General features: G+C 45.4%; 1 non-coding gene across 1 annotated transcript; it reads right to left on the bottom strand.

Moving 5' to 3' along the window:
- Nucleotides 1-7,803: 7,803 nt before the first annotated feature.
- LOC130878896 (small nucleolar RNA U13) lies at nucleotides 7,804-7,907 on the bottom strand. Its single transcript, XR_009057509.1, has one exon. It is a non-coding gene; the product is annotated as a small nucleolar RNA U13 (small nucleolar RNA).
- Between the last annotated feature and the right edge of the window lie 18,258 nt (nucleotides 7,908-26,165).

Below are 26,165 nucleotides of genomic sequence, written 5' to 3'. Positions count from 1 at the left end.
GGGTGGGGTGGGGTTCGGGGGTTGGTTTTCTTTGCACTTTCTTGAGTGCAGGGCAATCACTGTGGTCACCTGCTGTGTGATGTCTAGAGGGTTAGACGGGAGGATGGCAGGATGGAGAACAGCTAAGTGTTTTTGTTTGGGGCGGGGAGATGGAGGCCTGCTCACCTCACACTGGCGAGGGAGTTGGGTGTGTGTGGGTTACCCTCACATTTTCTAAAACCAACCCTAGAGAGATACAAGGGGATTTCCAGAAACGAAACTTATGGCCGGTAGGTCTGAAAATCAGGCTGGCTTTCAGGAACCACTGCTCCCCCACCCCGCGCTGCCCAGACCTCCATTCCCCTTGCCCTTTGATCCCTGACAATGGCTGCCCTTTCCTTGCTCCAGGAAGAACCTGCCTATGAGGAGTTGCCAAGGGTCATTTAAAGTCGGCGGCAGGGTGGAGGAGCACCTGTTGTTCCTTGAGAGAGAAACGAAACCAGTTTTCTTTCAGCTTCTCCTTCCATGCCCCAGAGACTGTCTCCACTCTGTCTCTTCTCAGGACTCTAGAATCTTCCAACCTCCTTATCTTTCAGGGAGAAGGGAAAATATAACACTGTATGTCACAGGGGCAACCTGCCATGCATAAAATTTCATCCATGCTACACGACATCTGTTTCACTAACATATCAAAGACTGACATGGTACGGCATCAAGGATCCTCCAGGTACCTCTGTGTGCATTGAATAAATGACTGACCCCCAAATACATGAGCATAAGTTGTAAAATTAATGAAACACCTCTAACTATCTCACAATAATTCCCAGACAAACCGAAAAATCCCCACTAAATACTGAACCCATTCCCTCCACACACAGTATACAGGGAAGGAAGGGCTCAAGCCTGTTAACAGAGCCTGGTAGTGGGTGGGTGGAGACATTTCCACCAGATCCCAGGTCCCAGGTTCTACACAGATGATCATTTCCTGTTTTGTCTTTGTCATAGTCTTACCATTTCTTAGTGTTTACCTGTCTTGTGCCTTAGAATTTCACTCTTCTCTGTGCTTCTGTAAAGTTTCCCATGTAGCAAAAGCACCCTGCCATCCATGGTCCTGCATCCTGGTGACTTAGCAACAACACCCTGCCATCCATGGTCTGTATCCTGGTGACCTAGCAACAGCACCCTGCCATCCATGGTCCTGCATCCTGGTGACTTAGCAACAACACCCTTCCATCCATGGTCCTGTATCCTGGTGACCAGCTTTTATTGGGTCCTGATATAAGTGTATGGTCCCTGGTGGCTCAAAACTACCTCATTTCTCCCTTCTTTAGGTGACCGTTAACTAGACAAGTTAGTGTAACTTGATAATTCACACATCTCATCAAATCTGTGAGCTTCCGTTTTCCCTAAGTGTGCTATTTGGTGTCTCATTAGCTCAACATGGTGTCCCCTAAGCCCGGAGGCCCCACCTGTCAGTGTATAAATGCTCCAGGTCCTCTTCAGCTGTTTGTTACAATCAGTAGGGACTGTGTGGCTGTTGTTGGCACAAAGTGGAGTGTAAGGGTTAAAAAACAGCAGTACAATGAAGTTGCAGGGCAGATCTTAATCTGTGATACACTGTGGCAACGGTGATGTGGTAGGAGCTGAATCAGCCTCAGTGTACATGGATGCTTACGTTTTAATCAAATGCATTTCTTCTTTAGCAGGTATGGGGTTGGATTATGTGGTGGTTCGATGACAGTGGCTCCCATAGGCTCAATATTTGAATGCTTAGTCATCAGGGAGTGGCCTTATTTGAGGAGGATTAGAAGGATTAGGAGGAGTGGTCTTGTCTGAGTAGGTGTGGTCTTTTTGGAGGGAGAGTACAGCTGGGGTGGGCTGTGAGGTTTCAAAAGCCCACACTGGCCTCAGCATCTCTGTCGCTCTCGGCCTGTGGATGAGGATGTGGCTTTCAGCTATTCCTCCAGCACCATGGTGATAGTGGACTACACCTCTGCCACTGTGAGCAAGCGCCCAGTTAAATGGTTTTTAAAATTAGGGTTGCCTTGCTCATGGTGTCTTTTCATAGCAACAGAACCATGACTTAACACATAAGTATTTTTAGGTGTAGGAGTCATATCGTTACCACTCCCTCTTCTTTATTACTGTTATTCTCAAGTCCTGCCCACAGGCGCACGCATGCGTGTGCACACACACTCACACCCACACCCACATCATGGTACATGTATGGAGGTCAGAGGACAACAAGTTGCAGGAACTGGTTTTCTCTTTTTGCTATGTGGGTCCCAGGGACTGAACTCAGGTGGTCAGGTTTGGTAGTAAGAGCCTTTACTGACTGAGCCACCTTAAAGATTTATTTTTATTTTAAGTGTATGTTTTGAATGCGTGTATGCATGTATACTATGTGCATGCCTGGAGGGGAGAAGAGGGTGTCGGATGCAGCTGTTGTGAGTCACCCAAGATGGATACTGGGAACCAAAGCCAGATCCTCTGCAAGTGTAGCAAGTGCTGTTAATTCCCGAGTTATCTCTCCAGGCCCTCCCTGAGCCATCTTGCTGGTCCTAATCTGTGCCTCTTGATTGGTGTGTTAATTTATTTATCCATACATCGCTCTGGACACAGGTGGTATGCACATAAAAGAAGGGAGTGTCTTGTTTGCGCTTCTCTGGAATTCAGCTTCTGCAGTGTGAGGGATGGCTACATCTTGCCAGTTCACGACTAGGTTGGATCTAGGAAAGCAGCAGCTGTCTTGGCTGTACTTGCCTGGAGTCAGGCTTCTAGTCTGCAGAGAGTGAGAAGGAGCCAGGGTGGGGTGGGGGCAGAGTAGGGGTGGGGCGGAGGGGAGTGGACGTAGGGTTGCAGGCACTGTTGCTCTTACAAAATGTCAGACCTTCTTGAATAAATATCTTTTGAAACAATTAATTGATTTATTGTGTATGTGTGTGTGCTCCTGTGTATGCATATGTCCCATCTGAATGTGGGAGCCTGTGGTGGCCGGAAGAGGTGTCAGATCCCCTTGGAACTGAAGTTAAGGGTGCTGGGAACTGAATGCCAGTCCTCTGCAAGAGCAATATGTACTCTTAATCACCAAGCCATCTCTCCAACCCTGAATAAATACTTGTTCACTACAGAATTTCGCTTGACTGGTTGTCAAGATGGTTTTCAGCAGTTTGCTTGTTCTGCAGGGGGTCTGTGCATTGATTCCTAAGACTGCTGCTTCAGAAAGGAAAACCACCTTCTAAAATATTGGCTTCGTTTGGAAATTAAATGTTTAGTTTTATTTTACTATACTGGGCTGCATAAGGTGTGTTAGTCCCAGTTAGCTAAAGGAGCAGAACTGATAGAATGAATACATATATTTTAAAAGGGGGTTTATTAGATTGGCTACATGATGTGGCCCAGGTAGCCCAATAATGGCTGTCTCATGGTGGAGAGACTGAGAGCTGGCAATTGATCGGTTCACGAGGCTGGATGTCTCCATATTCCCGATCTGACACTGAAGCTGGAGGATTCCTGGAGAGCTGCTGGGCTTCAGTCTACTTTGGAGCTGAAGAGAATGCTTCTAATACTGGTGGAGGAATGCAGCAGCAACAGAGTAGATGAACTTGCCAGCAAGAGTGAGGACAAGCAGGCAACAAGCAAAACTTACATGTCTCTTAATCTGGGCTGCACAAGAAACCCTGATTTAGTGTGGGTCTTCTGCTTGAAATAATGCGATCAAGAAAATCCCCCACGGGAGAGCTCAGAGGGTTGAATTTTAGTTGATTCCAGATCCAGTCAAACTGACAACCATGATCGATTCACACATAGGCTGTTTTCACAGAAGTGTATGAAGTGCTTTGAGCATACGACACGCTTGGCACTACCTCCCTCTCTCGCTTCTCTCCCCTCTCCTTAGTCCCGCTCTCTTCCCTAGACGTCTCCTTTCCACTTGGGTGTGAAGTGCACACACATGGTTTTATGTATCTATGTAAAATCTAGGATCCACAAATGAGGTAATATATGTGACACTCATCTTATTGCGACAGACTTAATTCAGTTAGTATGGAAATAAGTATAGAGGTTCTTCAAATGACTGAAAGCAAATGTATGTGACCCATCTACAGCCCTGCTGCGTATGCACTCTAAGGACCCCGCGTCAGCGTCACAGCTACACACACATCAGTGTTTCCTGCAGCTCTATCCACAACAGCTTTGTTACAGATCCAGCCTCGGTGTCCAGAGCAGAGGAGTGGGTAGAGAAGATGTGGCTTAGGCACACAATGGAATCTTTTCCAGCCATAGGAAAAATGAAGTTATGTTGTTTGTAGGAAAACAGACACAACTGGAGATGATCAAATTAAATATTATCTATCTATCTATCTATCTATCTATCTATCTATCTATCTGTCTATCTATTATCTATCTATCTATCATCTGTCTGTCTGTCTATCTATTATCTATCTATCTATCTATCTATTATCTATCTATCATCTGTCTGGCTGTCTATCTATTATGTATCTATCTATGTATCATCAATCTATCTATTATCTATCTATTTATCTATCTATGTATCTATCATCTGTCTGTCTATCTATTATCTATCTATCTATCTATCTATTATCTATCTATCTATCTATTATCTATCTATCTATCTATCTATCTATCTATCCTTTGTTCTTTCTCTGTGAATATTTCAAGAACCTTTAAACTCACTAAACAACTCTGAAAGGCTTTAAATGCTGGTGTGATGCATGGATGGTCTACACAAAGCCAGTATCCAAATTCAGTGGCCATTTTTTTTGGATCTGAAGAGAGATGAATGAAAGATTGAAATGTCAAAGGAGCTGTTCACTGAGATAGACCAGACTGTGCACCTGTCTCTATGTGGTACCCATGTGGCTCCCATCCTGGGTGGCATGGAAGTGGTGTGTGTTAGGGAGGGCTCAGAGGCACCCTTCTTTCTCCTCATCCTCTGTCTCTCCTCACTCGTTTCCAGCTTTCTTGTCTCTATCTGGTCCTACGATGCCTTCATTCTTCTCTCCCTTCTTCTCACTTCCCCAGGAACCCATATGCCACCCCAGGGAACCCAGAACTCCATCTCCCACTCCCTTTTGGAGTCTCCTATACCTTGGCCCTGGGGTATGGCCAGTTGCCAACGCAGTCTGTCATCTGTTCTCTGTCCTCTGTCTGTGGTTTCTGAGTCTGGAGGGTGGAGGGGTGAGTTAGAGGACAGCTGGACGCAGGCCAGTCTCCTTGGCAGTGGGGAGTTCCTCACCTGGAAAGACTGCTCTCGCCACACCATGAAAGGACGTTAGACTCCTGGGCCTGGCTCACAAGTCCCATTGGTTAGGTTTGGTGGAGTCTATGACTAATTGATTAGTTTCCAATCCACTTCATAGCTGGGCGGTGGTGGCGCATGCCTTTAATCCCAGCACTTGGGAGGCAGAGGCAGGCGGATCTCTGTGAGTTCGAGACCAGCCTGGTCTACAAGAGCTAGTTCCAGGACAGGCTCCAAAACCACAGAGAAACCCTGTCTCGAAAAAACCCAATCCTCTTCGTAAATAAGGGGTGATGAGACACTACATATTTTCTCTCAGGTAGATACATTTTATTTTACTTTATTTTTTCTGTCCCTCTTTATTATTGCCAATTGGCACATAATAACTATACATATTTATTGGTACAAATTGAGATTTTGCTGTATGTATATAAAGTGTAACAATGAAAGGAAGACTATTATTATGCCATTAAGTCAAACACTTATTATTTATTTAATTTTGTTATTTAACTTATGTGCTTGTGTGTATCTGTCTGCCACGTGTGTGGTACTTTCAGTGGTTAAATGCTCCAGAGATGGAGTTACAAGTGGTTGTGAGTTATCATGCCACTGCCAGGACCCGAACCCAGGTCTTCTGGAAAAACAGCAAGTGCTCTTAACCACTGAAGCTATCTCTTCAGCTCTGATCATTTCTTTGTTTTGGGAACCTTTAAAGACCATTTGTTTAGCTATTTTGAGATACACAGCAATCATGAACTCCACTCTTCCCAAATGCCAGCCTGCTCCAGGACTCATCCTGTACCTCACAGGAGCTTTGTAGCTACAAACTGATCTTCTTAGTCTCACCTCCTTCATCCCCCTTCTAGCCTCAGTAACCCATATTCTACTCTGTATTTCTTTTGTTTTTTCCTAAATAGCCAATATTTATTTATTTATTTCCAACATAATATTTTTATCGATTATTTGGGAGCTTTACACAATGCACCCTGATCACACACTCTTCCAAGTCCTCCCAGGTCCACCCTCCCACCATTCGCCCTCCCCTCAAAAAAAAATTGCCAAGTCCAATTTGTATTGTCTGTTGCCATATACTCATTGGGGTACGGACAAATTCCCAGTGGCCAGCCCTTAAAGATGACTGAGTCCTTCACGCCCCCTCTCACCAGAAGCCATCCACTGTGAAGAGTTACTCTTCAGCGTCCCTATCATGATTTTCAAGGACTCTTTTCAGTGGCTTCCCATCTAGACTCTTTCTTTCTGGGGGTGGGGAGGGAGAGATCGTGACAGATGTCCTCAAGGTCTCTCATTCTCAACTATGAGCCCGCAGCCATTGATACCACCGTAAAAGAAGCTTCTTTGCCCACAACAGCCAGCAGCAGCAAAGACTGTGGACTTCCACATGGTTTCCAATAGCGGCACAGATCATGGACGTTCACATGGCCTCTGGCTGCAGCATGGACCATGGACCTCAGCATAGTCTTCATTGGCAACCCAAATCATGGATATCAACATGGCCTCCTGTGGTAGCCCTGGTCATGGACATCAGCATGGCCTTGGGCTACTCTGTATTTCTATGAAACCAATGTGGTAAGCTTCCATGCATGAATGAGAACATGAAGTGCTTCTTTTATTTAATACAGTGCCCTTTATCTAGGTCACCATAAATGTCTGAATTTTACTCTTTTTCATGACAGACTATCATTCCATTGTATATATACACTACTTTTTCCTAATCCATTCATCCATGGACAGCCACTGTTGGGGACCTGAATAATGACTGGGCAGTGCTGCAATGAGTGTGGATGACCTGGCATTTTGTCCCCTTGGTGGATGTACCTAGGGGCAAGACAGTTGGGTTTCATGCGGTTTTATTTCCAGTTTTCTGGAGCCTCCACTAACTGCACTAATGCATTAATGTGTGAGTTTTCCATTCTCCTCATGGGCAGCATTTGCTATTTGTTTATTGATTATTTATATGTTTTGCTATTTGTTTATTAATTATTTATATGTTTTGCTATTTGTTTGTTGATTATTTATATGCTTTGTTATTTGTTTATTTATTATTTATATGCTTTGTTATTTGTTTAATTATTTATATGTTTTGTTATTTGTTTATTGATTGTTTATATGTGTTGTTATTTGTCATCAGCATTTGTTGTCTTTCCATCCCATGACAACTGGGGTGAGAAGATGTCTCATTGCGGTTTTGATTTGCATTTCCTCGGTTAGTCATCAGGATGGAGGTTTATTATAAACACGTCATGGCTGTTTATACAGCCTTTTATAAAATGTGTGCTCAGGTCATCGGCCTGGTTTTGGCTGGACTACCTTTTCAGCTGTTGAATATCTGAGTCCCCGTGTATTCTGGACCCCACTTCTTTCTCAGAAAGAACAAGTGCACATCTTTCCCATTGTGTAAGCTGTTTTCTCATTCTTTGTTTTCTTTGCTGAGCAGACACTTTTCAGTTTGAAATAATTTCATTAGTCAGTGTTTTCTTTTACCTTTTGTCTTTGCTTTCTTCTTTTACTTTTATTTATTTATTTATTTATTTTCCTTTTTTCTACATCAGACTGGTATTGTTTCAATGTGATAACAAGGTTTGTGGGAGACACACGCCATTCAATAGTGTTAGCATTCAAGCACCGTGCTTATGAACACAAGAAAGAATCCCACTTGTCATTTTTTTTGCTTTTGTTTCCTGTGCTTTTGGAGTTTGCCATCCACTGCCTTGGGTAGGTTGTTTCCTGTGTTTCATTCTTGGGACCCACATGACAGAGGAGAGAACTGACAGTTGTCCTCCGACCTACACACACACACACACACACACACACACACGATAAACAGATGCAGTAAGAAGCTGCCTTTGCCAACATCCTGGAGCTGCCATTGGCAGATCTGAGTTGAGTGGAGACAAGGCTCTGCTTTCATTGTTCGTATGGATTCCAGTTTTCCTATCACTACTTGTTGAAGAGACCATCTTTCCTCCAACACACATTTTGGCAGTTGCATTGAAGACCAGTTGTCAGGGCAAGACACACGGATGATTTCTAAGTTTCCAAATATGCTCTATTGATTTATGTGCTGACGTTCATATTAGTGGTGTTTCGGTTTTTATAGCTTTGCCCTATGTTTAAAAATCAAATGCTCTCATTCTTACAGACTTTGTTTCAACCCAGGACTGATTTGGCTATTTGGAGTCTGTTATGGCTTTGTATGAATGTTAGTATTATCTTCTCTTCCTCTGAGAAGAGTTATTGGTATTTTGATGGGCATTGCATTTTGCATTGAATCTGGACTTGTTTTGAATAATGGCATTTTACCAAGATCAGTCCCTCCAATTCAGGATCACCTATTCCGTGTGCTTTCTTCTAGTTTCTTTCGTTGGTGTTTCATAATTCTATTATAGGGTCTGGATTAGTTACTTTCTTCACTACTGTGACCAAATACCTGACAAAAGCAACAGAGGAAGAAAAGAGGTTTTTTGGGGGGGGGCTCACTGTTTGAGGGTACAGTCTATTATAATGGGACAGTCATGTTGGCAGGAGCTTGAAATGTCTCAGAAGAAAATTTATCATGGGACTGTATGTAAGACATGAAGCTTCTAGAAAGAAATATAGGGGGACTCCTTCAAACATCAACAGGGGTGGTTAGGAAGCCAATGAGAGAGAGACAGAGAGAGAGACACACAGAGATTCTAATCTTCAGTTTATTCTCTCCTGCTTTCATTGTAAGACTCCAGCCCCTGCAATGGCGCCACCCATGTAAGGGTTGACTTTCCCAACTTAATTAACCCAATCTATAAACACCATCACTGACGTGCCCAGGGGTCAGCCTATTAGGTGGTTCTAGAACCTGTAAAGTTGACAGCCAGTATCAACCACCACAGAGTTCTTTCTTTAAACACTTCCTAAACTTATCCTAAGTATCTTATTTTTCTTTTTTGGTGAGAGTATGAATGTAACTTCTTAATTTTTCTCCTATGTATGTTTATTATTGTCATGTAAAGATGCTAATTCTGTAACACACCATTTTATGGAGAAGGAAATCGTAACCTTGGAAGGAACATTGACTCACAGACCATAAATTGCTTTATCATGTTGCAAGCAGCTCAGGTACTCTTTGCCATAACCTAAGCTGCTTATGAGGAGAACGAACACAGGATATGAAAATGAGCTCAGGAGAAGGGTGTGAGCACAGTCCTGTAGATTCTCCATAAATTAGTTCCTTTTGTGAACTGGTAATTCTGTAGTAAACTTGGTTCAGTTCCTCAAGCACTAGACTAGACTTTTGGGGCCATCTTGCCTTTCTAATTTCCGATCTGTTTTCTTCTCATTTCTCAGAAGGGTCTTCTTTGCTGGAATTCTGTGTGTCTGTGGAGTCAGCCCTGTTGCTTCCTGTGTCCACTCCATTTTGATTCTATGACAACAATGTAACTTGCACTGACCTGTACATGTCTGTCTGCTTGTAGCTGTTTTCATTAGATTTCTAAAAAGCTAGGGAAGACAGGGAATTGATTTGTCTTCTTCAGCTTTCTTCTCTTAGTACCTTGTTGAGTAAGTTTAAAACCTGGTGGTGAGGGCATGTGGGAAAAGAAATGAAGGCCAATGGTTAGAGAAAGGGCAAGGAGTGAGGGGGATACCACCTTGAAAATGCACATTTATTTATGTGCATGTGTGTGTCTGGGTGGGTGTATGGCATCTGTGTTCAGGTGCCTGAAGAGGTCAGAAGAGGCTGTCAAATCCCTTGGGGCTGGAAGTGGCTCTGGGCTAATCTGACATGGGTCTGGGTCTGATCTGGGTCTTCTGAAAGAACAGCGAGCCCTTATAATAGCTGAGCCATCAGTCCAGTCTTGTTCACAGGTTTTGTAGAACTGATTGTACTGAAAGTGCCCTGTGATGGTTAGCTCATCTGCTCCTAGACACACGCTCACCAGAAAGGGCCTCGTGGGTGGGTTTGCCCATATCACTGACAGCACTGTGAAAATGTCCTGAGCCAGCCTTCCAGTCTTCTGTGCGTTGTGCAAAGACCATCATATATTTCCCTCTTACTCTTTTGTTCGTTTGTTTTACTTTTGATACTACTTTGCTCTATTTGAAGGGTTGGTGCAAAGTACAAAACCTAGGTGAGCACTTTGGCACAGCTTACAGAAACGATACAGATATCTCTCAAATCTCTTGATCTTTACAGCCAGTTGGTATTGCAGCTTCCGTTTTTCTCTCAGGTGAAGAATCGGAGATTCAAATGGTGTGTAAATTTCTAAGCTCGCTTGACTGCTAGATGACAAAGTGCACTCTGAGGCTGGGCTTCACCCAGATCACTATGCCGTGTGGCCTTGTGTGTCCCTCTAGGCTGAGAGTCTCTGGTGTGAGCTTGTGGCTACAGAGCTGGCCATTGCTCCTGTGGCCCCTATGACCCATATGTATATATGCATGCCAAATCTCTCCCCTATGAGCTCTTTCTTTTAAAATAAAGATTTATTTATTTATTTATTTATTTATTTATTTATTTATTTATTTTAGTTTTTTGAGACAGGGATTCTCAAAAACAGCCTTGGCTGTTCTGGAACTCACTCTGTAGACCAGACTGGCTTCGGCTTCAAACTCACAGATCTGACTACCTCTGCCTCCTGAATGCTGGAATTAAAGGTGTGAACCATGCCACTTGGCTTAAAAATATCTTTTATGTGGGCAAGTGTTAATGTATCACATGCATGCAGTGTGCTTAGAGGCCAGAGGCCAGCCCTGGATTCACCAGAACCGTAGTTACAGATGGTTGTGAGCCACCATGAGGGTGCTGGAAACCGAACTGGGGTCCTCTGAAAGAGCAGCCAGTGCTCTTAACCTCTGAGCATTTCCCCATGTTTCATTTCTCTCCTTTAATTCTTAGAATAGCTTAGGAAGTGAGCGACGATTTTTTTTTTCATTTGGAAGATGTGAACAGAGGACCGTTTATCTCAAAGAGGAGCAAGGACCATGGACGAAGCTTATGTTTCAGGACATGACTGGATCTTCTGTGAAGTGATTGGGAGTGGGAACATTGAGGGCAGTGATTTTGATGAATTTTTAGCCTGTTCGAATATTGCAACTATAGGAATAAGGTAACCAGAGAGAGTTCCCAGAAGAAATGGAGAACAGGTGGGGCGAGGGTGATCATTCTTGACGGACTCCTCTGCTGAACTCTTGTCTTACTCCAGCCTGTCTTCCTTGATTACTCTGCACACTTACTACAGTGGGACTCTTTGAGGAAGTCACATCCGTGCTGGAGGCTGGGAAAAACCCTGGGAGGAACCCACTTCCCATAGTTGCTTCGGGTTTACATACTGGTATGACTTTCTGGGACTCAGCTAGGCTTCCTTCAGTCAAGTAGAGGGCTGATGGGGAGAGGAGGTCATTGTCTTCAGGGACATAGCCACTGGCGAGTTTCTCACATTCCAGGGGATGGTGTCACACTCGTACCCACACGGGTTGCCCAGCTCAATTTGTGAGCTTATAAAAAATTAAAATAAAACCAGAAACAAAAACATGAAAGTGGAAAAGGACTTGATGAGAGGAGGGGAAAGGAGGAGGTGGGTGTGTGGGAAGAAGATAAGGGAGGATATGAATCTGACCAGAATGTAGCATATACTCCTTTGGTGGTGCGTGCCTTTAGCCCCAGCACTTGGGAGGCAGAGGCAGGTGAATCTCAGTGAGTTCGAGGCCAGCCTGGTCTATAGAACAAGTTCTAGAATAGCCAGAACTACACAGAGAAATTATGTCTTGGAAAGAAAAAAAAAGAATAAACTAATCTTAAAATATTAATGGTTTTCTTTTTTCCTTTTTGGCTACCTAAGGGCAAGGTGGGTCACCAGCAGCTCTGCTGGGGTTACCTGCAGAAGTCCAGGCAGGGTTCTTACTCTGGCCATGTCTGCTCAAACCTCCATGGCCTGACCTGGAAATACCAGCTGAGCTTGTGCAGGCAGCTTTTCCATGAGTACAGGAAGGACATAGATGTCATCAAGTTGTACTGGGAGACCTTCCTTGAATGGTTTATTCCAGAACATCTACCCAATGAAAGAGGTCATGCTAGTCTCCTTACATCAAAAATAAAGAGTAAGAACTTCAAAAATCAGTTAAGGATCCTGACTCCAAGTCAGCATGCTCTGCACACCACAGCCTGCACACCACAGCCCTGTACATCACAGCCTGCACGCCATAGCCCTGCACGCCACAGTCCTGCACACTACAGCCCTGCACACAACAGACTGCACGCCATAGCCCTGCACACCACAACCTGAACACCACAACCCTGCGTACCATATCCCTGCACACCACAGCCCTGCACACCACAGCCCTGCACGTCACAGCCTGCATACCACATCCCTGCACACCACAACCTGAACACCACAACCCTGCGTACCATATCCCTGCACACCACAGCCTGCACACCACAGCCTGCATACTACAACCCTGCAGGCCACACCCCTGCACACCACAGCCTACACACCACAGCCTGCATGCCACAGCCTGCACACTACAACCCTGCACACCACAGCCCTGCACACTACAACCCTGCACACCACAGCCTTACACATCACAGCCTGCACACCACAGCCTGCACACTACAGCCCTGCACACCGCAGTCCTGCACACTACAGCCCTGCACACCACAGCCCTGCACACCACAGCCCTGCACGCCACAGCCTGCACACCACAGCCCTGCAGACTACAACCCTGCATGCCACAGCCTGCACACCCCAACCCTGCACACCATGGCCCTGCACACCACAGCCCAAACACCACAGCTGCACACTACAAACTGAAGATCATAGACTTGCACAGAACAAACTGAACACCACAGCCTGCACACCACAGCCCTGCACACCACAGCCTTGCACACCACAACCTGCATGCCACAGCCTGCACTCCATAGCCTGCACACCACAGCCTGCACACCACAGCCTGAACACCACAGCCTGAACACCACAGCTGCACACTACAAACTGAAGATCATAGACTTGCACAGTACAAATGGAACACTACAACCCTGCACTCTATAAGTTGAATGGTGTTCAGATTGTAGTCAACCTAAATACCACAGCTCTACACATTACAGCCTGCACACAACAGCCTTGCACACCACAACCCTGGTCCCAACACCCATCAACACTACTACACAATGGAGAGACACAGTTTGGGTCCTCAAAATGTTCTACAGTGGCCCCAATATATGTGCCAAGAACTCATAGTATAGTCCACAGGCTCCTGTGGAAAGCTTAACAAGTATACAATGACCAGGCAGTGACAGTGTATGCCTTTAATCTTAGCACTCGGGAGGCAGAGACAGGAAGAACTCTGAGTTCGAGGCCAGCCTGATCTACAGAACAAGTTCCAGGGCAGGTTCTAAAACTACAGAGAAACCCTGTCTCAATAAATCAAAAAAGAAAAAAATAAGAAAAGGAAAAGAAAAGAGAAAAGAAGAAACATACCCTGCTTCCCCAGCCCTTTTACCCCTAATTTCTGTATGAGTGATACTTGCTTGCAACCAATTCCAAGAACTGACATAGGAGGTTAATCGCTAACCGCATTTCTCTCTAGATTTACAATGTAGTTACTATAGTAACAAGGGGCCCCAGCACATGGACAGCCACCTTTGGAAAGTCCCTGCAAGAACCCTGCAATCTAGTTATGATGCCCTAGGTGAAATGGAGCTTCATCATGGAAGGGTGTGGTGATGGGTGGGGTAGGTAGGAGAGCGCCAGCTCTTGTGGCATAGGTTGTTCTCGAGTGGGTTTTGTTGTCTGTGTCCTGAAATAAATCATCACTCAAACAGGATGCAGCTCTGAGCTCTCTAGGGCAGCGTCTCAACCTGCTTGCTACACATTTCCAATAAACAAAGAGGTATGTTGAGATAAACAATAAAAAATAGCTAAGGACAAAACTGAAGAATTCTCCCAATGAAGGATTTTCCAAGTCATCCCTTCCTACTGTCTATGCCTCTACGTCAGACCTCCACATACATGTTGGCCACTCCATCCCCTTGAATCACTCTCATGGTGTATTGTGGGTCAATGCAGCCCATCTCAGAGCCCAGCCTGGAGGATCAGGGCAAAGACGTGTTGGGGTGAACTCTGACTGTGGTCTAAGGAGTGCATCAGTCACATGTATCTGTTCCGAGAAGAGGCCTGACCAGGAGGAATGTGGTGGTAGAGTCAAGCATACTGTCCCCAGGATCTCCAGCGTAGACTCTCTGAAGCCAGTGCTCAAATAGAATATCAAACGGGCACCTAAGGATTCTCATGTTGCTACTCAGTACATCAGAGTTCAGAGGTAGCTCCTTGTAGCATTCCTTGATACTATGTATATCTTAGGAGATAAAGTATCTACTCTATGGCAATTTAATGAGATAAGGTACTTATCATTAACTCATTGTTGCTTTCAAACTGCAATTGAGCTAGACTTTCTGAAAGGCGTGTGGTAGGAGGTGGGAAGAAATAGGGAAGGTAGCTCAAGAAACAAGTTGAAAAAGTGGCTCCTGGATTATGAGGGCTCTGACCTCACCTATGCACTAACACATTCATAAATCCATAGCTGGGAACGTCTTGGAGCAAGTGGATCCCTAGGACATGCTTTTGAAGGGTACGCTTTGTCCCTAGCCCCCTGTTCTTGCAGTCCTGATTATGTCCTCAGTGAGGTGAGATTTTCTCAGCCACGGCTTTCACCCCGATGCTCCCCACCTCGGGCCCAAACACTAGAACCAAGTGACTGCATGCATCTCTGATACCTGGAGCCAAAGCACAGCGTTTCTGCTTCCGGTAGATTACTTCCCCCAGGTCTTTTGTCAGAGTGTCAGAGAGCTGACGAACACAGAGTGTTTGGGCATTCCTGTCCTGTCCACAGAATGCCACAGCCCACCACTGCCACTGTGATGCTTATAGAGACTTTGAAACACGTTTCTCAACCCCTAAAGCCTTTCTGGGGGATGCTTTCGGATTTTGGATTTCTTCTTTTTTTGAAGATTCATATATATATATATATATATATATATATATATATATATATATATATATATATATCTCACGAGACACCTTGGAAATGGGGCCTGGCTCTTAACACAAGATTCCCTTATGTTTCATAGGCATCTTGTACAGTTAGGAGGGTGCATTAGATACACCTAAGACGGCATTCCGCAATTTTTCATACTTCTACATGAAACAGAGATTCATGAACACTGACCCCTCAGAGGTCAAGTGTGGAATTGTATTTGCCACTTAAGGTATGATGTCAATGTTTATTGACTATTCCATGCCCATACTAAACATTTCATGTTCTCCTGGATAAGCAGAAACCCTATGAAGCAGAGGTTATCTTGGGAGATAAAGTATCTGCCTTAAGGTAATTTAATGAGATAAGATACTTTTAAGTAGCCCTTGTCACTTTCAAACTGCAATTGAGCTAGACTTTATGAAAGGCGTGTGGTAGGTGGTGGGAAGAAACAGGGAAGATAGCTCAGAAAAACAAGTTGAAAATATAGACACAGCTTTCAGGAAGGCACCGGCAGTGAAGACAAGATTGAACTATAGGATACGACTCCTCGTGTGGGAACTCTGGTGAAAATAAAATCAGATTTCCAGGAAGTAGAGAACAAGGAGACAACAATGGGTGGGGATAGCCAGAGCCAAATTTAAAAAATTAAAAGGAAATTGAAATTGCAGAATCTGGGGATGGGGTCTCCAAGTCATGTCTACATTCTGGTCTTAGGACATATGCATGACTCGCTTTCCCTACAGGTCAAGGGTGTCCATGGAGTGATCATCACCTCCAGCCAGGACCAATCTCATCCTTTGTAGAGTTCAGGCCCCCCTTTGAGGATGAGGATGAGGTTCAGAGAAGATGCAAAAATTGCCTGAAGCAAAACGAGACTCTGCCTGTAACCATCCTTGCAGGCTTGAAGACAGTGCCTAAGTGTTGCTAATATCCTTCCTCTCTTCAGCTATCAGACTATTGAAACCATAGACCCAAGAAATTAGAATGTCTCCAGGAGTCTCATGCTAGGAGAAAGAAAAAATTGAATCCTGCCACCAGCCAGAGCGGGACCTGTCTCCCAGAAAGAGATTTCACACAGTTCTCATTGTCAGCCACCTTTCAGGAGCTAAGGCAAGGATGGGTCAGTGATGAACAGGACCACACACTGCTTGACTATGCACACTGAGGTGGGAGGTGATGTCTGCTGTGAATATGTTTTATTGCCATTGGTTAATAAAGAAGCTCTTTCAGCCAATGGCTTAACAGAGTGAAGCCAGGCTGAAAGAGATATATAGAGAGAGTAGGCAGAGTCAGAGAGAAGCCATGTAGCCACCACTGGTAGGCCACAACTTTGTGGTGATGCACAGGTGAATGGAGATGGGTTAGTTTAGGATGTAAGAGCTGCTAGCAATATGCTTAAGTTATTGGCTAAACAGTATTCCAAATAATATAGTTTCTGAGGGATTATTTCGTGGTCTAGGCAGCCAGGAACGAACTAACAGCTTCCGACAACAGCACACATTTTGCCTTCTATTTAAACTTAAGCCTCATATCAGAATATGATCTCTTGACTTCTCTGTTCTTTCTCACGTGGCCACATTAAGTATCCTTTCTCTCCTTGTCACTATGATTTATATCTTTATTGACCTATTAAGGATGGATGACCGGTTCTCACTTGTGAGGCCTACCAGCTCCTGTCAACATAGAAGATCCCAGAAAGGGCTGGTGCAACCCTTGCTCCAGATCCCCTTCCATTTCTGAAAGGACTATCACAGTCTCAGAGCCAAGCAGGGGCTGAGAGCAAGGGACCATGCTTCCGGAGTCAGCCACCCTCCCTGGGGCACACTGTATAGCCCTGCCTCACTTACGTCTCACTTGGTCTAAGGCCTGCTTTCGGCCCATGAAATCTTAGCAGAAGTTATGTCGCAGTCAACAAAAGCATTAGTGACAGATTCTCATGTGTTATTGAACTTGGGGGTCACAACCTGTGCCCCAAGTCAGGTCGGGCTGCCTGCCTGCAATAAGTGAACGAAAAGAGCCAAATCAAAGTGAAAAGCAGAAATAAATGTACTCAGTGTGACCCCACTGGAAAGAGGGGCAAAGGGGTCTAATGAACCCCTCAAATATGTCTTCTTAGGTCCTGAAGAAAAATTAAAATTTAAGTAGACAACCAAGGATGCGCACACCTAAACAGTCCCTGTCAAGGTATGGTTCTGCCCACCACTGACCACCCCCATCATCTGGGTTGCAGCCTGTAAGGCGGTCGGATGAGTGCGTAGAACGTGTGAAATATTCTTCTGGGAAATGAGGTTCCACACTGGCACCTTGTGTTTCTCCCAGCATGACATTCCTGGGGCGATCGCTATTCCTGCGGGGCCCATTGTTTTAACAGTCTCCTAGACTGAAGGACACAAGTCTCTCTTCAGAATATCTTCATTTCTGCCAGGCCTGTTACAATGCTCTTTTTTTTTTCTCCCCCATGACAATCAACAATTCTTTTTTGTTGATGCTGTTTGGTAGTCTTTTTGTTTGTTTAGTTTTTTTTTTTAATATTTATTCATTATGTATACAATATTCTGTCTGTGTGTATGCGTAAAGGCCAGAAGAGGGCACCAGACCCCATTACAGATGGTTATGAGCCACCATGTGGTTGCTGGGAATTGAACTCAGGACCTTTGGAAGAGTAGGCAATGCTCTTAACCTCTGAGCCATCTCTCCAGCCCCTAGTTTTTGTCATTTGTTTGCTTGTTTTTGAGACAAACTAAGACCTAGCTGTCCTGGAACTCATTATGTAAACCAGGCTGGTCTAGAACTCAGAGATCTGCTTGCTTCTACTACCTCTTAGAGTGCTGGGATTAAAGGCATGCGCCACCATGCCCAGTTTCCAATAATTCATGTGTAATATTTTCTTCTTTCTTTCCTTCTTTCTTCCTTCCTTCTCCCTTTTTGTTTTTGTTTTGTTTTGTTTGTTTCATTTTAGCTGGTTGATGTTTTGAAACAAGCTTTTACTATACTGGTTAGCATGAAATTCACTGTGTAAACCATGCTGGCCTTGAACTTACAGCAGTCCTCCTGCCTCTGACTCTCATGTGCCAGGATTAGAGTCATGCACCACTATCCCCAGTCTAGAACCTTTTCCCTTAATCTAGGTGGAGATGACATGGAATAGAAACTCAGCTAGCTGAGATAACATACGCAAGGAACAAATATGTGATATTGTAACGTCTAGTACCTTGGGATGACTTGTTACAGCAGCTTCACATAATGATAACATGGCTATTGTCTCTCCCTTGATATCTACACTGCTGGCAACAGCCATGAGGGTTCCATAGTACTGCACCTGCCTTATGCAAAAGGAAGAGATGAGTTTCTGTATCCTAAAACCTCAAGATGCAGGATGCAGACCTGCAGTGGGAGGAGCTAAAGAGCAGAGGCAGAAAACAGCTCCACAGATGAACTCACCAGTGTGGGGCATAAGCCAAGGGCCTGCTGCCCTGGGCTATGAAGGGAGGCTCCTCTTTATGAGGGAGACTTTTTGACTTAGGTTAGCCTAGTGAAGTGTGTCACAACCAATTTCCTCATCCTTAAGAGAAGTGGACAGAGGAAGAGAAATTGGTTGGAAGTCTTGATTATCATCCTCCTGAGTTAGGAACATTATTGGTACCCACTCTTGATACTGTGCAGATAGACACAGGCCAATGAAATGCAGAGCTGGGCTGATATCTCACTGGCCTGGAATCACTCACCACTTTTACAACTCACAGTAGCCAGCAGAGCAAAATCTTCTGGGGTGTCTAAGGTCTCATAAGGAAAAAAGACAGGTGGTATTTGCATCTCTCAAGGACGGACCTGTGTCGTGCAAAGGTGGAAGAGGAAATAAGACTCTGCAAACATTCTGTCCCTCTTTATGACACCAGTCATATGCCTGGCAGTCAACCAAGTCATCTGCATATGTTCTTCCTGGGCGTGTGCAATGGCTGGGGGAAAAAAATGAGCCAAAGTGTGAGGCCTGGAGGTGGGAGAGCAGAACTGGATGGGAGACCATGCCCTGGTGTTGCCCACCAGAGAACAAGCAATCAACTGTGTGGCTTTCTTCAGGCTTCAGGAGCCCCCCAAGAACTTGCCAGATCCATGCAGCTCCTTATAAGAGCCCAGACATAGGGGAAAATAACAGTGTATGATTTTCTTGCATGAACTCTGATTCTAGAATGCCTAGGAGGAGGGCCCAGTACCTGGTATGATTCATTCTGAATATGTTCTTCTGTCTCAGCACTGTCCCCATCAAGTGCTTCCCTAGAGCTTCTAATTGACCCGCCAGGGCTGGCATGAGCCTAAGGCTGGGTCCCTCAGGCTCAAGACTCAGCTGAGCCCACAAACCACTGTGGAAGTCCCATTTTCAAGAGCCTGACAAAGGAAGAGATGGTTGTTGGGTGAGGGAAGCCACCAAAGTAAGTCTGGAGAGCCTAAACCTGAGCCTCAGGGAGTGCCACAGCGTGGAGATCCTGGACCAAAGTGCATCGGAAGGCCTGCAGTTGCTAACCAAAAAGTGAGGCATCAGATCGGGAGGTAGTGGCAGGCAGCCTGGTGGTGGCATAACTTGATGAATCATGCAGGACGTCACTGAAGGTGACCTAGGGAGACCATGGTTCCAGGCCATGACAGGAAGGCAACACCAGACTGCTTTCTTGAGGTGACCCATCAAGAAAACCCTGGAGAGATGTAGGTGCCATGGGGACCTGAAGGGAGGGGCTGGAGGAGAGGTTAGCCCAGTTGCCTCATTTCTTGCCTGAAAACTGGGTTTTCCACTCACTGATTCATATTTCCATAAAAAGCTTCCCAGGCTCACACATGCGCACACACATGATGAGGTGGGGCAGGTAGGGTGGAATGAGAAGGGGGAGGACACTGAGGTGCGTGGAGAATATGCTCAAAGTCTATTATATACTTGCATGCAAATGACCTTTTGTAAGCCAGTGTAAGAAGAAGAAGCCAGGGGAGTCAGGGAAATGTGGATGAGCCTGCAAATGAAAACTTAAATAAAAGGTTGCAGGGCTTGTGGGATGGTTCAAAGAGGACCTAAATTTAGTTCCCAGCACCCATGGAGCAGCTCATAAGTACTTCAGCCCCAAGAGATCCAGTACCTTTTCTGGACTCCAAGGACACCAGCACACATGTGGCACATACACACACACACACACTGTAAAATTCGAGTGCCCGCACAGTAACTCATAAACAAACAAACAAACAAACAAACTGACCATGAGAAAAGGAGGACTCAGTGCCCTCCGGGCCTCTCTACCACTCTGGAATCCCATTCATGTGTCCTAGAGACAGGAGACAGTGTGAGAAAGACTCCAGCCATCAGGAAGAGTCAGACCCTCTTGGAACTAAAGGGGTGTGTTTCTCTAAAGTACAGACTTCTCTTACATACAGAGTTGGGAGACTGTTAAGCTGAAGGGTGCTCTAGAGCCAGGCGGGTCAACAGGGTAGGCTGTAGAGAAAAGTCATTGGGAAGAAAACTGGTAGATAGATTCATGGCAGATTTATATACCCCAAATTTATATACTGGAACCCTAGCCCCCAATGTGATAGTATTTGGAGGTGATGTTCTTGGAAGGTAATTAGGTCCTGAAGGTGGAACCATTACAAAAGCAACCCCAGATGAGAGCACGTCCCCTGGGCAGCTATGCAACAGGGAGTGGGTGGTTCCCAACCTGGAAGAGACCTCGCCATAAACCGTCCATGCTGGCATCTTGTTCTTGGGTTTCCAGCCTCCCAGGCTGTGAGAAATAAACTCCCGTTGTTTGTCACCCTGTGGGTATGGTCAACCTTCACCGTCGACTAGACAGGACCTACAATCACCCAGGAGGCTCACCCAGGAGGCTCACCCAGGAGGCTCACTTCTGGCTGTGGCTATGAAGGTGTTTCCAGGGGGGGGTTCTGGACAGGTAAGACAACTAGGATAACTCCTATCAGAATAAATCTCTTTATTTTAATGAACTCACAAATAAAAGGCTCACAGTGCTGGATTAAGGCAGCTTCTCAAACAATCATTTGTCCAGTCCCAAACTCCATGCATCTTAGTGAACATTTTCTGTACCGTCAGAATGACCATTCTGAAGCCATGGAGCTTCCCATAGGGTTTGACACTTTCATTATCAATTACATCTTTAGGCACAAAGAAAGAAAAAGCTTAGGAGGAATGACTTGTAATAGGTTATAGTACAAGGTGTAACTATGGTTACCAACAGTCTATAGTACAGAGTGTAACTATGGTTACCAAAAGCATATAACATCAAGTGTAGCTTTAGTTACAACTAAGTGAACAATAGAGAGGATTTATTTTTAATTGTCATTGTTTTGACACAGCATCTCATCTTGCTATGTAGCTCAGGTTAGCTCAGAATTCCCAATTCTCCTGCCTCCGCCTCAAGTGCTGGAATTTGTAAGCAACAACAAGAGCTGGTGCAGGCAGGATCTTGAATGTTCCAACACAGAGAGATGATAAATCTCTAAAATGATACATTGTAGCTACCCTAAGTTGATCATTACACATCGCATAAAATACTGAAAGGTGGCCACATGACACAAATTACTAACTATTGTTTTGTGTCAATTAAAAATAAAAACAGCACTCGCTGCTTTCACAAAGGACCTGGGTTCAGTTCCCAGCCACTTACACAGTGGCTCACAACCATAGCTCCAGTTCCAGGAGCTCTGATGCCCTCTTCTGGCCTCAAAAGGCACCAGACGCACAAAACACTCGTACACACAAAATAAAAGTAATTCAATCTGTAAGAAGTGAAAATAATGGTGGGGAGAAGCACTGTGAAATGCTGGCTTCCAGAGATGACACGGCTGTCACACTCATGAACTCACTGGGACTGTGGTTAGAACCCAAGGCCTACACCAGATCAACATCAGTCGGTAAGTTCTAACTGGACTATGGGTTAAACAAAAAAGGAGAGGTCATAAAGGAGGCAGGGGGATGTCTGTGAGGAAAAAAGAGTGGATGTGATCAATGCATACTCCGGTTCTAGGAGCTCTGATGCCATCTTCTGGCCTCCGGGGACACCTGTGCACCTGTGTTGCACATACATACTCTCGGGCACACACAGAAAACCAAACGTTAAAAAGTTCCACTGGTGAGGAGGGCTTCTGCTCAGGGCACTGACAAGGGAAACCCGTCTTGCTGGAATGTCACCGGGCCCACACTCATAGCCGCTGAGCCCTGTTTAATGCTCTATGTTGCTTCTTTCCACAAGCAGTTAAGATGATGTGCAAAGAGCCGTGGGCTTGTTTGGACTCCAGTGCGGAGGCTTATGAGCTGTGTGCTCCCTGCTCTATGAGTCACGCCTTCCTAATCTGTTAAAATGGTGAGTTATACCTACCTGAGGGAAAATGAGATGTGCCTCACCCCACTCGTTTATGAAATAGTCCAGGAAACAATTTGCCATTGGCCCCACAAAACAAATGAGATTTGTGAGCCGAGCCCAGGAGGAAATCCAGTGTCCTCTCACGGTTCTGTTCAGGGCCATCTCCTCATGTAGGGCCCAGTTAAAGTCAGAGGACAGGAAGGGCTTGCTTTCCTCACACGAGGCTAAACAACATGCTGAGAAGACCCTAAAGGCTCAGCTCTCCTTCCCCCGAAGTGTGCGCTCCACTGCTGAAGAGCCCAACCTGGACCCACCCTCCCAAAGATGGAAGGCGTGGACAGGCAACAGCGGCATTTGCACCTGGCCAGAGCCCAGGGTCAAGGCATCAGAAACTCCAGAAGGAACCAGACGGCGGGCGCTGCCCCTCGGCGTGCCACAGAGGTTCCCTGGGAGGTGGAAAGAAGGAAAAAGACTTCATAGAGGAAGGTGGGGTGGGAGTGGGAGCTAGGGAGGAGCAAGGAAAGGCAGAGGGTGAGCTCCCCTCCTCCTCCTGTCACCCCTGTGCCACCCGGTGTGGGAGTCTATGTCGGCACCACCCAAAGGCAGGTGGATGAGCCTGGTCTGTCTCCAAATGATACCCTACCTTCCTAGTGCTTCACTAGGTGACAGGTGGCACTGCCGTTTTGACTTGTGTCGTCTTCAACAGCTCTTCTTTAAAAAGAAGTATAGAATTGGCCCTCAGATAGACTTTCCCCCTGCCCCCCACCCCAAGTCAGCGTTTCTCTCTCTATAGTCCTGGCTGTCCTGGAACTCTCTCTGCAGACAAGACTGGCCTCAAACTCAGAGATCCACCTGACTTAAGGGCAGGTGTGAGGATCTCCCTGGGAAGGGGATATAGACTAGATTTTGTGGGTACACTAGGGATGGGTGAGGGTGGGAACAGGGGGGATCAAGTAGTAGGGGGGAGTAAATAGTGGGAGAAACTAATGGAATAGGGGGGCATCTCAGGGACAAGGTGGAAACCTAGTGCAAGAGAAACTCCAAGGTATCTACAAGAGTAACCGAGCAAAGACGTCTAGTAATGGAAGACACCGAGCCTGAACCAGCCGTCTTCTGTGACCAGTCAAGTCCTCAAGCAGAGGGATTGGGATGCCAACCCAGCCACAAAACTTTCAACCTATAGTTTGTCCTGCCTGAAGAGTATTCTGGGACCAGAGCCTAGTCTAGCAGAAACATCATCAAAGAGACCAGAGATGCTTCATTCAGCAACTGCTGGAGGAGATCCAGAATCCCATAGTCAAACATTAGACAGAACTCAGGGAGTCTTGCAGAAGAGGGAGACGAAGGATCAGAGGAACCAGAAGAGTCAGGGATACCATGAGAACTTGGCCCACAGAATCAACTGACTGGGTATAAATGGAGGCTGTGCTCTGTCGCCCAGCCACCCAGGCCTGAATAATCGCACAGAAACTATATTAGTTACAACACTGTTTGGCCAATGGCTCAGGCATATTTCTAGCTAGCTCTTACATCTTGAATTAACCCATTTCTATTATTTTATATTTTACCACAAGGCTCGTAGTTTGTTACCTCTTGCTTCTTTGGCGGCTACATGGTGTCTCTCTGATTCCACCTTCCTTCCTCTTCTATCTCTGCTTGGATTTCCTGCCTTGTTATATTCTACCCTGCCATAGGCCAAAGCAGTTTCTTTAGTAACCAATGGCAATAAAATATATTCACAGCATACAGAGGGGAATCCCACATCATTTCCCCCTTTCTGACTAAATATAAAGGAAGGTTTTAACTAAAACATAATAAAATTATATATAGCAAAACAGGTATCAAACAATAATTACGCTTACAAAATTTAGTCTATTTGTATCTGAAAAGTTTTACATCTAATTTATCTTTATCATAACTAAGGAAAACTATAATTATCTGTCTTCAACTCCATCAAGGACCCCAGAAGGTATAATATTACCTAAGTAAACATGAAGTACATTGTAAGCAACTTCCAAAACTCTAGAATTGACAGAGACATCTTGTTGTCTAGACAGTCACCCAAAGATCTTCTGTAACGTTGGTGCATCCATCTTCAGCCTATTGGCCCATAGTAACTGGCAGACTTTCCCATGAAGCAGGAAATTTGTTTGTTACCTCTCGCTTATTGGGCAGCTACATGGCGTCTCTCTAACTCTGCCTTCTTTCCTCCTCTGTCTCTGCTTGGATTTCCTGCCTTGCTATATTCTGCCCTGCCATAGGCCAAAGCAGCTTCTTTAATAATGGCAATAAAACATATTCACAGTATACAGAGGGGAATCCCACATCAACTGGAACTCATGAGGCTTGCAGAGTTCAGGGAACCCGTAGGGGTCTGACCTAGGTCCTCTGCATGTATGTTATGGCTGAGTAGCTTAGTGTTCTTGTGGATTCCTAACAGCAGGGGTGGGGGCAGTTGCTGACTTTTGTCTACTTATGGGACACTTTTTTCCTATTATATTGCCTTATTCAACCTTGATATAATAGATATGTGCTTGGTCTTATACTAGCATATTATGCTGTATTTGATTGATAATCCTGGGAGACCTGCTTTTTGGAGGGGAGATGGAGGGTGGATTTGGAGGAGAGGAGTGGTAGCGGGAGAGACTTGGGTGAGAGGAGAGAGGGGAAATTGCAGTCTGGATGTAATATATGAGAGGAGAATATATATATGAATAAACTGGCCCTCAAGATAGCTTAGCAGATAAAGGTGCTTGCTGGCAACCCTGATGACCTGGGTTCAATCCCTAGCTCCCAAATGGCAGAAGGATAGACTCTTGTAAGGTGTCCATTAACCACCACACATGTACTGTAGTAGTCAAGCACACACCCACACAAATACACACACAATAAATAAAATAAGCAATTGAGAAAAAAAAAAGACATTCAGGTCTGAGTATGGTGGCCCATGCCTGTAATTCCATCTCTTGATGGCAGCGGTAGGAGGATTGCAAAACTGAGTCTAGCCCCGGGCTACACATTCTGTGAGAGAAGAGGAGGAGGAGGAGGAGGAGGAGGAGGAGGAGGAGGAGGAGGAGGAGGAGGAGGAGGAGGAGGAGGAGGAGGGAAGGACAAGAGCTGGAATGCCGGGGATCTCAGCACTGGAAAGTAGATGTTAGAGGGTCAGGAGTTCAAGGCCAGCCTCTCCCAATAATGAATCTGAGGCAGTCTGAAAAGAGCCTGAGAAATAGTTTAGGGGATAAAAATGCTAGTTATGCAGGCCTGACAACCTGAGTTTATTCCTAAGAACCCGCATACAAAGCTGGATGTGTGCCATGCAGCTGTAATCCCAGAATGCCTAGGACAAGGTGGGAGGCAGAGGCAGGAGAAGCTCCCAGGAGCTTGTAGGTCAGCTCGTTTGGAGTACACAACACCTAGAGTACACAACACAGCAGTGAGCGATCTGACCAGTGCACATGTGTTGTCACTTGAGTACTCCCCACTCACTCTCGCATGCGCTTGAGCACACAGCACACACACACACACATACAGAGAGAGAGGGGAGAGAG

The sequence above is a fragment of the Chionomys nivalis genome, chromosome 7, assembly GCF_950005125.1.
Source record: "Chionomys nivalis chromosome 7, mChiNiv1.1, whole genome shotgun sequence".
NCBI lineage: Eukaryota > Metazoa > Chordata > Mammalia > Rodentia > Cricetidae > Chionomys > Chionomys nivalis.
This window is presented reverse-complemented; position numbering and strand designations above follow the sequence as displayed.